This window comes from Alligator sinensis, unplaced genomic scaffold (genome assembly GCF_000455745.1).
Source record: "Alligator sinensis unplaced genomic scaffold, ASM45574v1 scaffold658_1, whole genome shotgun sequence".
NCBI classification, from domain to species: Eukaryota; Metazoa; Chordata; order Crocodylia; family Alligatoridae; genus Alligator; species Alligator sinensis.
In genome coordinates, this window is record NW_005842109.1 from 735,570 (window position 1) to 751,823 (window position 16,254).

Sequence of the window (16,254 nt, forward strand, 5' to 3'; positions counted from 1 at the left end):
TAAGCACATGCGCATTGTCTCAGCTCCAGTCACCACTATTCTCAAGAGAAACCAAAGTATTCAAAAGGCATGTGGAATGGCAGCATTGAGGAACAGGAGGTGATTTCACTAGACACTACAAAATGCTCACTAATTGCTAGAATGTTAGAACAAAGGCAGATAATTATAGGATGAACATTTGAGTGAAAAAAAAAAAATCATATTCACCTTATTCCAGTGGCAAAAATAAATCATAAAAGGAAAGAACAAGGTGACTGTGGGCCTAATAAAAAACAGCTCTTCGATCCAATCAATACTGACTGTAACATCCTGACAAATATTAAAAGTTAGCTCTGAACTAAGTACTACTCCTAGAAGGGATTTTCTCCATATAAGCACATACATAAAGTCCTTCTCCTACTGATTTTATTTACTCACAATATTGCACCCATCAATATACATCTCCTTTTGGAATTGGGAAATTAAACAAGGTAGTTAATATCTAGTAGATGAACCTTCTATTTTTCCCTTTTCCTTGTGGAAAAACAAATATGCAGCATGCAGGGCATTCGCGGACATGGGCAAAACCAGTAATCTTTACCTCTAACTACATATTTTGTCAAAATGGTCCTTTAGCTTCCGGAGAAGAATCCCATTCTGATGTCTGCCTCCATTAAAAACTCCTTCTCCAGGGAATGAGCTTTACCTTCAGGGTGAACAATGAATCGGCAATCCCAAGCACAGGGGCTCTCCCCCAAAGCAAGGGATATCATGATTTGCATTGATCTGTGACATGTCAGTGCCATGGCAGCCACGATTTTTAAAGTGCTTTTCCACTTGCCCTCAAACCACCTCTGTCATACTGGAATCCAGATTCCTGACTTTTCCTAAGTCTCACAAGGATCTTGGTTTTGGCCCACATAATGACAGCAAAGGGAAGGATCCATTACCCCAAAGCTGTACCCAAAGTAACAGCTACACTTCGAAAACAAATGCATCAGGGCCAGTGAGACACTAAACAAGTTTTCTCCTTGAACTTTCAAAAACTGACCAACATCTGTAGTCACACCATCTGAGATGATAAAAGTAGGGGGGTCTACATATGGAATAGAACCCCCACATCAATTCCTGACCAAAAGGCACTTATGCTCTGTAGAAAGGTTTCCCTCAAACTACAAGTCCTCAATTCTTACTTATAGGAGACAGACACTGAGTTTTAAAAACAAACTCAAAGTAATAAAAAGTGGATTTTAGGGACGATGCCACTTGATTTAAAAAAAAAAAAAAATAAAATCTATTAGAGAATTTCCTTCTAGACCAGGCATCTAACACTGGAAGGGTTATCACCACTTGACCACACTTGAGTTGGAAGGTAATGACCAGTGCAGTAACAGAACAGAACAAAACAGGACCACTTTAGGCTTGGAAGACTTGGTTTAGCGTTTGTTTTTGACATTTCCCTCTTTGTAGATTTTCATACATCACAGATCATCTCTGGCACTCAGTATATGGCACACTGTAATATGATCCAAACAGCCGTTGGTAACCTCTGCCCTAAGAACAGCAGCCAAACTACCACCCAGACTCATCACTCACAAGAGACGGCCTCCCTTGAAATTCAGGTAGGGAGTGCCTACTAGGGATTTGCTGCTGAAGAGACTGTCACCCAGAAAGTCTCTTGTGGGTCAGAACCTATAGTTATCCAGGACATGAATGTGTAAACATACTTAATCATCAAATGGGACACTGGGACGATAACCTACTGGAGAACCCTAGGAAGGCATGACAAAGTCTTAGCACAGATAGTCAGGTAATGAGGGAAAGACTAGGGTTGTACAATGACTTCACAGACGTTTAGGGCTGGAAGGGACCTCGTGAGATCATTGGGTCCAGCTCTGCTGCTCTGCGCAGTCTTCTCAGGATCTGATCTACTTGGAACACGAGTATGAACTGAGAGGCTGATTAAAGATTAGTATGCAAGAAATTGGATATTAGAAACTTTGTGAATTAGCTACGCATTTTACACTGCTTTCAATCAAAAGACATGCAGGTATAATAGGGACCTGTAACTATGATCACTTTTAACCAGTAATGGCCCACAAGCATAACCACAAAAATTCCTTCCTTCCACTAACTGCAAGGGTAAGCCTGGCATTAACAATGACATTATCGTGTATAAGCATCCCAAAAAGTGGTACAGGAGCAGAAGATGCAGTCACTTGTGCCATGGCCCTTCCACCAGCCTTACATTAAAGCTGTTCCTGGGACTCACTGAGAAAGTCTCTCTCCCCTAAGCTTGTGTGCAAGCTTCTGACTTGATGCAATTTCTGATGAAAACAGACTGGCAGCATCTGTTCAGAAACTGCTCTGCTGCCATAGTGTCAACCCAGCCAAATTGCCAACCAAACAGAATGCTGCCTTGGAAGAATATTAACATAACCCTTGAGGAGGCAGGTTGGCGTCAGGTACAAGTCACCTTGCTGAACCACCTGGAACATATCCCACTGTCTAATAAAGAGAGAAGGCAGTCAAACCAATGGAAAAGGGAATTACATACAACATGCAGTTGCTTTATATTGTTGCCAGTCTGGGATAGGAAACAGCTGGCAAATGTCAAAGAAACCTCCAGTGCAATGATTCTCAGTTGGGTGATGTAAAATCCTTCCAAGGGTGTCACTGTGCCAGGAAGTAAGCAACGAAGACCCCAATCCCCCAGAACCAAGCACTTCAAGGTCCCACAGCCCAGGGCTGCTCCTCAGGCTCCAGGCACCATGCTGTGCTGAGCCCGTGATTGGACAGGCAGCTGTAGGGCTGTGGTTTTGAGCCCAGCTCCCTCCGCACTCCTCCCAGGGCCAGCAGAAGAGGCAACAGCTTGCAGCTCCAGGTGCCAGCATTCAAGTACCTGGAGATGCACCATTTCCCTCAACAGCTACAGACCAAGAAGTTGAGAAGGGGCAGATGGTAGAAAAAGCAGGGCACAGTGGGGTGAGGGCCTGCTCTTCCCCCATCTCACCTGGCACAAACTAGATTCTAGCTCAGTGATCTCAGCTGGGATGACTAAATTCTATAGAAGTGCAAAGACCCAGTTGTCTTGAGGCTAACAAAAGTTGAGAAATGCTGTTCTAGTGCTAAGAGAGCCTGCCTTCTATACCAAACTTCCAGAAAGAATAAATGAGAAAGTTATTCACCCCAATGAAGAAACCCTTTACAAATGGAAAATAATTTTCTAGCTAAAAGAAGGGGAGAAGAGTAGTCTGTTCAAACAGGCGAGCACAGGAAAGCGACCTGAAATAAAATCTCTGCTTCCACTGGCCAACGTTACAGACATACACGTGTTATAATTTTTGCCCAGAGCAGTGACAGGGAAAACTACAGATACTCTGCTACACACTATACATTACTCTACTGTCCAGGGCCATGTTCAACACAGCAATTCTAGCCAGAATAAGCTCAGCTACATACAGCATAAAGCACTGAAGTTAGAGAAAATGTCTTGTTTCCCCATCATTTCTCTTTTCTCCCTATCCCCAAGCAATATTTAAATGTTAACATACCTGCAAGTTTTGTGGTCAAGATTTCTTCATACTCTTCACGGATTTTCTCTTCACGCTCTTTCAGCAAACGTTCACAGATCATTCCAACTTGTCTGAGAGTAAACAGGGGCTGTTCTTTTTTCAATGGTGATGATACTGCAGATGAAGTACCTGTAAGTAATTCAGAGTTAATCTAACTAACCTCTTGCAGTTTGCTGAGAGGCATTTACTCTTACTTTTCAAACAAAACATTAGGAAAAACATTGCTGCACCTTTTGGATGCTTCCAGATGTTGTTATTAATTTTATACAGAGGGTTAAAAGTAAGCAACCTACACCGATTCAGTTTACCATGCACTGAGTCTTATTTAACAATGGCTTGGAAATACCACCAAAAAGGTGTGGAACTGAAGTCCACTCCATGATAGGGTAGGCTGGGCTTTTTAACCCTGGTTGGCAACCAGACTAGGAGCAGAGCCCCAACAGATGGAAAAATGAATGATCTCTTTTGTGCACCTCCTGTGGCCAAGCTGGTTCCAAAAGTACTGACACTGCCTTTAATTTGTATTAAACCAGCAAGGCTGAGAGGGAGCACAGGTGTGTGGGCAGCTCAGCATCTCCATATATACTTCCCAGGCTTTTGCACCCTGGAGAGGTCACTCCAGCTTCACTTTATCTTTCAAGCAGGATTACATTCAACAAGGTGATGTTTCACTTGACGTATTGTCTCCCAAGACAGACACCACAGAGCAGTAAGGTTACAGTAAACATCAGAAGACTAGGCAGGGCTTACTACAGGCAGAAAGGAAGGACCTGGAGTGAAAGGGCATTATGCATCGGAGGTCCACAGACTTGTCTTTAATACCTGGCAAAGCTGGTCCAGTAAGAAGAAATGCATGTGGCTGTGCATCAGTAGAACAACATGGATCTGTCTGCTGGAAGCTATTTTCTAAGTGTCTCCTCTTCTGCATGCGTTTGTACTCCTGTTTTATGTTGTACAGAATTTGTTCTAAAAGCAAACAGTGAAAACAATTCACTCAGTGATGACAACATCTCAGTAACCCTACAAACTTGACTTTGACTTCAGATACCAAAGACCCTGGGAGGATTAACAAACCAAAAGGAATTCCTAAAAACTTAAGCTGTGTTTAGCATACAAACCTTTACTAAAAGACTGTAAAGAATATAACATTTGCAAAGTTTAACTCTGTGCTATTTATGTTAAAAAGACTGATGATGGACCAAAAAAATAAAGCAAGAGGGACTTCAACATTTGCATAAACTACTAAACACAAGTGTTACCAGTCCTTTCCCAAAAACATTAGACTCAATATCACACAGTACATATGCTCTTCTGAATATTATCGATGTGAAAAAAGGACATATTGCAACTTTACAATGATGCCACAGATTTTTCTACCTACATATTTAATAAAACGGACTTACTATTTTGTTATTGTATAGCAGTATCTTTGGAATTGGAGTAGTTTAATGTAATTATTATATATTTACTACATTTGATTTTTATTTCAGGACCTAGTAGCCAAGAAGTTACACTAACAAGCACATAGTGCAACCAAAACCATTCTGGCCTCACAAACATTCCCACCTTGGGAAAAACAAAACAAAACACGGAAAGCACTCTGTTCTATAAAAAAGAACTCCAATTGCCTAGAAAAATCCTTCCTTTTCCCTATTCAGTGTATGGAAGTGCCAAAGTGCAACATAGTGAAAACTGCTTAGCCAGTTTTTACTGCTACACTGAATAGGGAGTTTTTGATTGCAAAGTCCAACCATGGCTTGAAAAAGCCACTACCAATGGCAAAACAAGATTGCCTGGACAACTGGCTTCTGTAGAATAAGCTTTCATGTTACAAAATTAAGCGTTTAGTCCTTAAGGTAACGATAGCTTTCCAATCACCAACTAAAAATCAAGCAATGCTGTCTGCCTGAGTCCACAGACAACTTTATTCAGTAAAGTTGCCTGTGACTGCTGAATGCTTTGCTAAAGTGCAACGTAGTGAAAACTGCTTAGCCAGTTTTTACTGCTCGACTGAATACTAAGGACAATGCTACATCTATGCATTCCCTAATGGATTAACACTCACTTGAGAGTAGATGACCAAGTAACTTAAGCTTTCCTGCTTTGGTTTAAGGTCATACAAGTCTGTCTGCAACAGAAAACAGATCTTCCAATTCCTGGTATTGTTTTAGCAAGAGAAGCATCATTTTTCTCTATTTTTGCTTTCCCCACCTTCCAACAGCCAGAGGGACTGGATGGATGTAAAAAAATATGATGGAGTTTCTAAATAGAGTCCAGAGAGAAAAATCTGTAAACAAAAATCGCAGCATCTTCAGCAATAGGGCTCCTCACTAGGATTTTATCCCCATGTAACAGCAGCCTCAAGGATACTGTTTAGGCACATGCTTATCAGCCTCTCTAGTAAACTGTGCAATCCTGTAAGGCCAGGTGGTAGTATTAGCATTATTAGGTGCACAAACACCTTCACATGATTCACAAGATAAACCCAGAGATTTCAAATAGGAATCCAGTGTCAACACTGACCTGTTGTGGTCTGAGTTTTCTGCAGAATAATTTCTTTATTATTTTTCCAATAGTCAAAAGAGTGAAAGCTAAAAGCTGGCTTTTTCTGAAGGGTGCCTTGAGTCTAAGGAGGTTGAGTACCACTGCTGTAAGGGATGGTTATGGTCAGTAACTGGGCTCAGAAAGAAAGCAACTGAGGAACAAGTCAGAAAAGAAAAGCAGGATACATTTATGTAGGAACGAAGACAAAGGAAGTAGAGCACAAATAGCTGAGTTGATAAAGGGGTGGTTACACAGGGAAGACACACTGACAGCAGGAAAAATGCATCATGCTCCCATATGGTACAGAAATTAAAACTGGGAATGAACCAGAAGAGGTAGTTACAATTTTTAAAAATTACCTATGAGGATTAGGCAAGGGGTTGCCAAGAAGCACTACACCAAATGATCCGAGACAGTGACCCAAAAAGTATTTGCTGGTCAAATGATGCTAGGACATCATTTCCAGTCGCTAAATGATATTAGGGCAGTTACACAGTCCTTTTCCAAACAACCCAGTGCCAAATTAGCTAGAGGGATATATCTGTATATCAAAGCCATTGCAAATAGTAAGCCAAGTGGCTTACAAGGTACCTTTTGTACTCAGGTAAGGTCCACATACTGCCATATCAATTTAAATTGCAAGACTGTGGTACCACATGCATCTTTTATTCCTGCTAGTTGGTATCAAGTATATTTATCAAGCTTTGGGTCTGACTATAAACACATCAATTAAACTTCAAATGTAACAAAAGCCCTAACAAAAATCTTTTATTTACAGCTTTGCAAAGAAATATTACTATGCTTTCCTATCACAGTTAAGCATAACCAAGGCAATTCTGTTTATTTTCAAAATAAGTACAAATCTCTGAAGCCAACGCAATGTAACTTTCCTCAAAAACACTGAATTATTGAAACCAAAAAATGGACTAGCCTCCAAAGCGATGGATCAAAATTCCCAACAAACTCAAAACACTGGATAAAAAACTGGTAGACAAGGTTCTTTGGGTAGATGTGATATCTTTTATTAGACTAGTTAAATAGTTGGGAAAATTCTTCTTTGCCAGCTTTCAGCCTGGAATTACAGCACACTGGAGCAGCCTCCCTGCACGTGTATAGCAGCCCTTAATTTCTACAGCAAGTTTCAAGATACAGATATTAAATGAAGCACGTGCAAAAACCACTTTTTCAAGTTGTATGCAAGTAAGGTTATCTAATATGTGGTAGCACTGAAATAAAACATGTAAACACATCAAAACATTTTTTATTTTAAAACTAATTTAAACAAAGTATGCATTCTTGTAATTTAGTTAATATTTTTATCACACCAGAAGAAATTTTCATAAATATTTTTAGAGCTAATGATCCCCGTTTTCCAAAGTGCCTAAGCAAACCAGGCCCAACTCCCAGGGATTTTGATGACATAACACGAAGAAATCTATTAGTCGCCTAGCTGCATTGCTTCATTAACTGGTGGAGTACTGCTGAAGCTTTTAGAATTAGTAGATTTTGTCTTCACATCTAGCTTTTTTTCCTTTTTCCAACTCCCACTTTCTCAACTTCGAATAAACTTGGTCCACAAGAAAAAAAAAAACACATCTCTCTGTACCTAAAGTAAACTATAACCAAAATTATAGCAAAAATCTGAAGAACTGCACTGATGCAATAAATTTCATGTCAAGTCTATCAAACTATCAAGGGTAAAAGAGGATTATTTTTTAAGGAAAAATATTCTAATCTATTAAACTTGTATACAAGTATGCTCTTCCCCAATCCTTTTTCATGAAATTTTCAAAAACAGGGCCCCTAAATTTTAGCTCCAAAGCCCATATTTAGACACTTTGCACAGGATGTTCAAAACCAACTAACTCAATTAAGAGCAAGCCCCATTAACTTCAAATTGCTAACCCCGATGGGCAAATTCAATTTAGTAAAAAAAATTCAGTGTTCTTGAATTTTGGATATTCAGTATAGCAATATTTTCCTCTGGTGTCAAATAAGCATGAGCTATGGGCTTATGCATTTTGTTTTAAGAATAATGCAGATTCAAAAATAATATTAAAAATGTCCTCGACTTGTTAGTACTGATGAACATTAAGTGTAAAAGATAACAGAAAAAAATCCGAAACAATGAAGGAACTGAAGAAACAAATACTAATGAGCCATTTTAGGACTATAAAATGTTGCAAATTCTTTGCTTTTTTTAACATGTATTAAAATTAATTTAAAAGCTATTTAAACAAAAGATCTAATAAAAACATGTCTGGGAAAAGCGGTTAAGTTGAAACAGGTGTGCGTGGAATCCAAGTCCAATTTAAAAAATCATTTTCCTACTCAAGGTAAGACCACAGAAACTACAACTATACACACCCAGGAAAGTAAGCCTAAAATAAGGGGAAAAAAAAAACATTCTTTAACCATCTGTAAAGCAATATAACAGCTATAAAAGTTTCACGTAATCTGAGGCTGCAGGGTTGAGATAATGGATATTTGGGAGTGCCAAATAATTAAATGAAGAGAGATGGGGATGTACACCACAGATACCTCATTTCTGAGGACTGGTTATTCACGCTCATCTTGCTCACTAACAAGATCACATAACTTAAATCTACATTTGATCGAGAATATACTATATTAAAAATGGAAGCAGAAAAAAACCTATCTAGTTTCCAGGCAAAAAACCAAAAACCAGTAACTTTTCTATTATATTGGGTGACTGGACAAAGTAAAACATACAATCTCCCAGGTTTCCCAACCTATAATATCAGGATCTGACAAAGTAAGCTTCAGCTCACAAAAGCTTATAGTATATATACACAGTTTGGTTAGTCAACAATGTGAAAATCTACACTGCATTATACTTCACTTCAAACTAACATAGCTAACTAGAAGGCTGTCTATTATAGAAGTGTTAGTCCTTTATGCTCCAAACAACAGGTCACACATTCAGATAAACTTAGCCCTTGTTTCTTCCTCCAAAGTACCTTCAGACCACTCATAATTGTTAGAAATTGATTCATGGTTACCATATAAAACTTAAGTCAGAGATGCATAAGCACTTGCAGTACAATTTTAAGACCACAGCAACTTCAAATCAATAGAGCCAGACTCAGACCTCACTTTGACCTGCTACATTACCAAAAGCAAGACAAGGGCAAGAGAAGCCCTTTGGTTGCCTCCTACAGTCCTCAGCTTGAACACCTTGGACGCATCATTAATCACCTCCAATTCCTTTTGGAAAATGACAACCATCTCAACGTGGCTAGGGTAGACAAACCTCTCCTAACTTCCAGACAGTTCCCCAACCCAAAACAGCATTTCTCCAGCATCACATGATCAAATTTCAACTCTCACAGGGGCAGGCCTTGGAACAGACCCAAATGCCAATCTTGCCTCCTCATCAACATAGATCATATCACCACCAGATCAAACAACACAGATGACAAAATCTAAGGTTCATTCACCTGTACCTCAACCAACATCATACAGGCCACCACCTGCTTAAAGTGCCACATCATTATCTACACTGGACAGACAATTGGTAAACCAATTTGACAGAATGAATTAACACTGATTTTATATCAATTCCAGGAAGATGCACAAGCTTGGGGCAGAACACTTTAACCTCTCCAGACATTGCACTACTGACCTCAGAGCAGCTCTTTTTAGGCAACAAAACTTCAAAAACCAAACTGAACATGCAATTACAGAACAAGGAATCATCCACAGGCTGGACTGGGCTCAGTATGGTCTGAACAGGGACTAGTCTTCTCTCGCTGCCTCGATGATAACCTTATGTCCCTCCATGTTCACTACTTTGCTTTTCTCTCATCTACCCATCTTGCCTTTCCCAGCAGTGTTGCCTTTTTCCTCCCACTTCCCTATCTTTTGTATTCTAATCACCAATTTCTATTTAGAAGCTCCGCTTCCTGAAGTCCCTTCACAGTATCTGATGAAGTAAGCCACTTACAAAAGTTTATGCATCTCCGATTTAGTCCACCTATATGGTGCAGATCTACCCTGCCTTCTGCCTGACTTCATGGTAACACATTTAACTCTCTCTACCATAGAACTTGCCATACTAATAGATGACTAGGCTGAATAACAATTTCCAAAGAGTACTGGATATTCCATACTTCCCGTAATGCATGATTAAGGGAGTAGGCCATTTAAAAAAATTATTTTAAAAGTTATCGTCATATAATCACCTCATCATGACTGGTAATTATCTAGAAATGATTTACAACTCAAACTGCAGTGCAGTTTGGAAACTTAACAAGGCAAACAATTGTTTTCAGAATTCTACTGATTGCTTTCATGTAGCATGAAGTTGATGTCAGGTTTGCTCTGACAGTCCTCCCCCCACCCCTTCCTCCAGGCTTCCTTGCCTTTTATAATAGTAAGCTCAGAAACCTTAATTCCAGTTTCCCTCGTTTAGCTGAGACACTTTGGCACAATGAGTTTTATGGTGATTCAGTAGGCAGAAGCCAGAGTGGCAGCTTTCCCAGCCCTGAAACTGAACCCAGAGAGAGCTCCCATTCCAGTTTATGCTCTCACCATGTAGCTTAATCCTTCAGAAACTAACCATTCCTGAGATTTCTTTTATGCAGACAAGCAAAAAGCTATTCTCTGCAGTCAACAACACATACCATAAAAGGTACAGAAAAGATGCTCAGCTGCACTTGTTTAGTTTAGTAATTCCAGATTCACCACCTTTTAAGTAGACAGTGTCACACTCCCTCATTCTCCTGGGATTTGGTGTCACCAAAAACCTGCTTCAGGAAGTATTAGCCAGGTGTTCTTACACGTACTGTCATACAACCTGTTCAATTATTTCAGAGGTTGTCTTGGCAAAGCAGGAGGCAGCCACTTCTGAAGCATCACTGCTGTTCACCTAGTAATATCTCAATTTGAGGCTGCCAAATCACAATCTACTGACATCTTGACAAGAATTAACGAAGATCTGCATTTTAAAGGAACCAGATGTTTTGCTTTTTCCTGTTTTGGTCATGGACAGTCACTTCAATGTATTTTTCAATCAGACAAGGTCTGTTGGGTTTTTGCAACAGACTACATATTCTTGGAAATGATGTTCGTCTCCAAGGACTGTACTGCTTAAGATTTAAAAGAATAAAATGTGGATAATGGTGCATTCTGACACTTCATAGCCCGGGCCTATATTTACAGAATGAACAGCAGCCTCTCTCCAGAGGCCCAATAAGTGCAGAGCTGGCAATCTCATGAGAACCAATTAACTAGGACCTCAGACTGATGAAGGTATGAAAGTCCTAGTCCTTCTGCATCAGTTCTGGCATCTCCAGCATCTGCATTAGCATGCTTTACAAAAATGTGACATTACAGGAAATCCCAATTCTCTGAATCTAGAGCTCAAGGAATGAAAATTAAAGTTAACAGCATGAAATCAGGTGGACAAAAAGCAATTCTGTATTTTTCTATAGCTTAAACTAACCATTGTGGTATTTGTCAAACAAGGACCAGAACACATTACATTCTACAGGAGTAGCCTATTAATCATTTCATAGTGAGACTGATGAACATCATCTTACGTGTCAATAGAAATCTCTCTCTCAGAACAAGTAAATTGATTAAGAAGTTCAGATACAAACTTTCAAAAATAATTTGAAGGGCACAATTTTGCAATAACTAGGGCATGTTGAAACACCTGGCATCTTGCCAGAATAATCCAAGGACAAACCTTCATGTTAATGAGCCCACAGAAGATATCATTTCAGTACAGAAATGTTTAGTGATAGTAACAAGCTATGTCTCCTTTTAAGGCCTTCAGACTTGTTCAATCTAGCACTCCAACTTATACATGGGAACACTGTATAGGTTTCAGACAAACAGTAGTTTCCTCACAAGGCAGCTCAAAGGAGTCAAGTAAGAACAGCCCAAAAGAAAATTGACAGGTATTTTTATTCAAGCTGGTTAATCTTTTGCTGTGTGGTTTTAATATTAATATCAAACTGAATATGGACATTCAGGCAATCTTGTGTTTGTGAACTAAATTCAATACCTTACTGAGAAGACTGTATTTGCAGCCAGATCTCTTCTGTATTTGCCCTCACTTATGAGGGACATTTACATAAAAATAGAAATGTGCATCTTTTTAGCAACCTTCTTTTTCATATTTTTCACCTGAAGTCAATCCTTCTTTAAGAGATAAGCTAGGAAAGACAGAACTGTTGCATTCTATTTTAGAATAACTGCGTACAAAAGATAGGACTGACGACCTGGAAGCTGAAGTATTCTTTTTACCCAAGCAAAAAGTACAGTTTGGCTAGCAGCTACACAATATTCTCACATCGGTCAACTAATGCTCCTCGGACAGGAGACAAAAAAAAAACCAGTCCAATTTTTCATACCTATTCAATTGCTGGTAGACTAGGCAGGAAGGCCAATAAAGTCACAAATAGCGACTGTAGTTTACAATGTGGGTTTTAGTTCAATATGAAATGGTATGAAAACAACTTTTTCCATTTCATCAAGTCTCTAAAGTGCTTTAATTAGTTTAATTCACTATTCATATCTCCCTGGATCTGAAGCAGTGCCATGAGTTGAAAGACTATGTATACCCAGTAGCTATCCCCTTGATCTTTGGTTTGTGACCCCTATTAGCCACTGGGGAAATTGCTCATAATGATTACCTCAGATGGAGAACAAATCACTAGCACAGATGAACTCAAAGATCTAGCTCATGGGCTTTTGACAGAAGTTTTACAGACCCTTTCAAACAATTGTTTTCTCATGATTCTCCAAGGTGTAAATTGCAGTCTCATTTGAGACTGAATCACTGCCCTGTAAGAAAGCTACTGAAATCTGAGTTTATGTAACATGTAACCTTCAGCAAAGGTGCAGAAAGGCCTTCCAGACATACAACTGGTGTTAAGTAACTAAATTTAATGCAACCAGTAAAAGATCTACACCAGGGGTGGGCAAAATGCAGCCCGCCGGGCCATTCTATCCAGCCCACAGGGCCCCTAAAAATTTTAGAAAATTAATGTTCATCTGCCCCTGGCTGCCTGTCATGTGGCCCTCAATGGCTTGCCAAAACTTAGTAAGTGGACCTTCACCTGAAATAATTGCCCACCCCTGATCTACACTGTTCCCCAGCCTACTTAAAAAGTCAGTGCTAGGAGACCTTGTAACCAGCAGAGTCTTTTTTTGCAATGATCTGCCTTTCACATCTGAAACACAGAACAGAAATTATTAGAATGATGCATTTATAGTTTACTACCCAGAATGCATTCTTCTCTTCAGTAAAGAAACTAAATGTAAGGCCATGCTGATGCATCCCACTGAGGAAAACTTCCACTTTCCACAATCTGTATTTGCTGAACAGATCTATAACTTGGTTTTCAGATTTCAAGGGAACTGGTATAAGATACAGGAAACTGCCACAGGACACTTGGGCCTAAATCCTGTCCCACCAACATGTACTTATAGACCCACCCACTAACCTGTTTGAAGTATCACAATAAAATATGAATTTTTAATTCATATTGTATAGAGGTACCCTGAAGATACTGGGATATGATTATTTATGATTATTTTACCATGTAATTATTTTCCTATATAATCCCAGCCTTTCAAACTAAATTCATACAAAGCACTCACTTCTCACTAACTATATGTGCACAAAATAGGGGTACCACATCAAATCTTAATTAGAAAATATGCAACAAAATTGCTAGCAAGTATAAAAATTCTCTCTCCAACTCAAAAAGGGGGAAATATTTTAATAAAATTAAGAAACAAATACATATACTGATTGGACAAAGGTAAATCTTTGTTTAAGCCTCTCTAACAATTTCTTTTAGATACAAAATATTTATGGTATGCAGCAATGACTCAGTCATACAAACCCACATAGAGAATCCGTAAGTAGTGTAGATGAGAAATTCACAAGGCAGAACAGCTGCCAAATCCACCAAGACACTAAAAGCAACCTAAGAGCTGTCCAAATAACCGTAAAATATTCAAACACTCTTGTTAAACTGAAATTTCATTTTGATTTGAAGTCTTCCCTCTCCCAAACCGGCATATCATTTATTTGCCTAAGTTTTATATTTAAATTAAGACAGCTGGTATCTAATCCGCACTCCTGTAAACCCAGTGCCCATTCAAATCTATACATTCTGTTTTCAGATAGCATTTGTTTCTGAAGAGACTAGCTAGTATTAAAATATTGAGGGGGTCCACATTCTCCACTAAGAATAGAAGTCACACAGTAGGAAGACTGAGAACAGCAGATAAAAAAAATGAAATAAACTGCTGCACTAAGGACTATCTAGGAGTATAGAAATAACAAATTATTGTATACGCAGAACTTATTAATGTTAATAGAAATATTTTCATGAAATAAAATAACAAATTCTCTTCAAGTGCTGAAGACTTACACATAGGTATTTTACATAGGAAACTTAAGTGGAATCAACTAAATTCAAGCCTTGTGAATAAACTACTACTAATGCGGTGTAAAAATTAAAAACGAGCTTTTAAGATTGAATTAGTTTGTTTAAAGCCCATTGAATTATACAGGTATAGATACTATGATTGTTTCTAAAAGCGACTTTTTAAAAGGACAGGGTCTCACTGGAAACAATCAAGTAAAATGAGGGTAACAATGTCTTTCGTGAAAGAACACGACTAAATTTAATTTAAAGTATAAAACTTGCTAAATCCCAATATTCACAGTTAGCACTCAACAAATGCACATGCAACAAAAAAGTTCTCATTATGACAGTCCTAGTACTAACAGCTTATGTCATAGCACACTATTTGCATAAATCCAATTTAAACCAGGCAAGTTGTTTAAGGCTATTCAGCAACCTGAAGGAACATCTGATTCACTACACCTTATCTTTTGCCATTATGAAATAATAATTCACAAAGCCAGCATACAATTGCTCATCTCAGTTTCGTTTTCTGAACAGATCAAACCACACCTCATTAAAACATCTTAATTTAGGACACATTTCTTCAGAGAAATAAAGCCGATGTGCTGCTACAAAATCCAGGATTTAATAATTCATACCCTCACAGAGCTCTATACTATTTTAGACTGTGCCAAATCAAAAACATGAAATGGCTCATTTCTCATCTTGTAAATCAAAGATTTTATTTTGAGTACTTTTCAAGTAGTTTATGGATGCAAATATTCACAAATCATGCTGACCAGACCAGGAGGCACAGAAATAGGAAAAGGCTCACACATTTCCCCTCTGCTAACCAGAGGTTACCTTTGACACTCCCCCTTAACTACTTCATAAATTTGCCTGTGGGCTGATGTGTTTTTTGTCATTATTGGATTTCCTCCCTTCCCTTAAAATTTAAGCTATCCTTCTTCCCCACAAGGTAACCCAAGGCCAACAGATGCTGAACACTGCTGCTAATAATACATTGTTGTCTGTAAAGACCTATGAAGGCTACTGCCAATGCACTGCCTCCCCATTGCTAATGTCTGACAGCTACATTCATCACCCCCTTTTGAGCAAAGCGTATTAGTCACAGCACTGTACAGTAACAGCGTTTCTCCTCCTCCTCAACCACACCGGTGCCGAAACCCTCCATTTCCACTTCCCACTGTAAAACCTTCCTATTTTAAGCAAGAATGCCTCTTCTTAAAAGGGCAAGGTGAACTCAGCTCTTCCTAAAGAGAGAAAGAAAGACAGAGAGAGATACACATGTCCAGCTATGGTAATTGTCTTATTGTATCAGCCAGTGTCATCCTTCCCCAATAGAATCGCTGCCTGATGCTGACTCATGCAAAATCCTTTCCCAACCTCTTTTTTTTTTTTTTTTTTAAAGTACAGGACAGCCACGGGGTCAAATGCAAGAAAATGCCCTTTTCCCTGCCCTCTCCCAGGCTGCCTTCAGCTCTGCCCTCAAGCAGGGCCCAGGCTTTCAGGAGCCGCAGCGAGCTGGGACCCAGGAGGTGGCTAACAAAGGCGGTGACACCCGGCTGGAGCGAGGGGCCGGGCCCCGGGACAAGGGCGAGGAGACGCAGGGAGCAGCCAGGCGAGACCCCCTCCCTGCCCGCGGGTTTCGCTGCCCCCTCGGCGCAGCCCCGGGGGAGCCCGGCTTTGTTGTCCCCGCCTTGCCTCTGGCCCCCCCCATAATGGCCGCGACCCACGGG

General features: G+C 39.5%; 1 long non-coding RNA gene across 5 annotated transcripts in view; it reads left to right on the forward strand.

Moving 5' to 3' along the window:
* Positions 1–9,233: 9,233 nt before the first annotated feature.
* Positions 9,234–16,254, forward strand: part of LOC106722244 — a 61,945-nt gene continuing 54,924 nt past the window's right edge. For all 5 annotated transcript variants that reach the window (XR_003094283.1, XR_003094284.1, XR_003094285.1 and 2 more), the window contains exon 1: positions 9,234–12,025. This is a non-coding gene — a long non-coding RNA (uncharacterized LOC106722244). The remainder of the gene's footprint in view (positions 12,026–16,254) is intronic.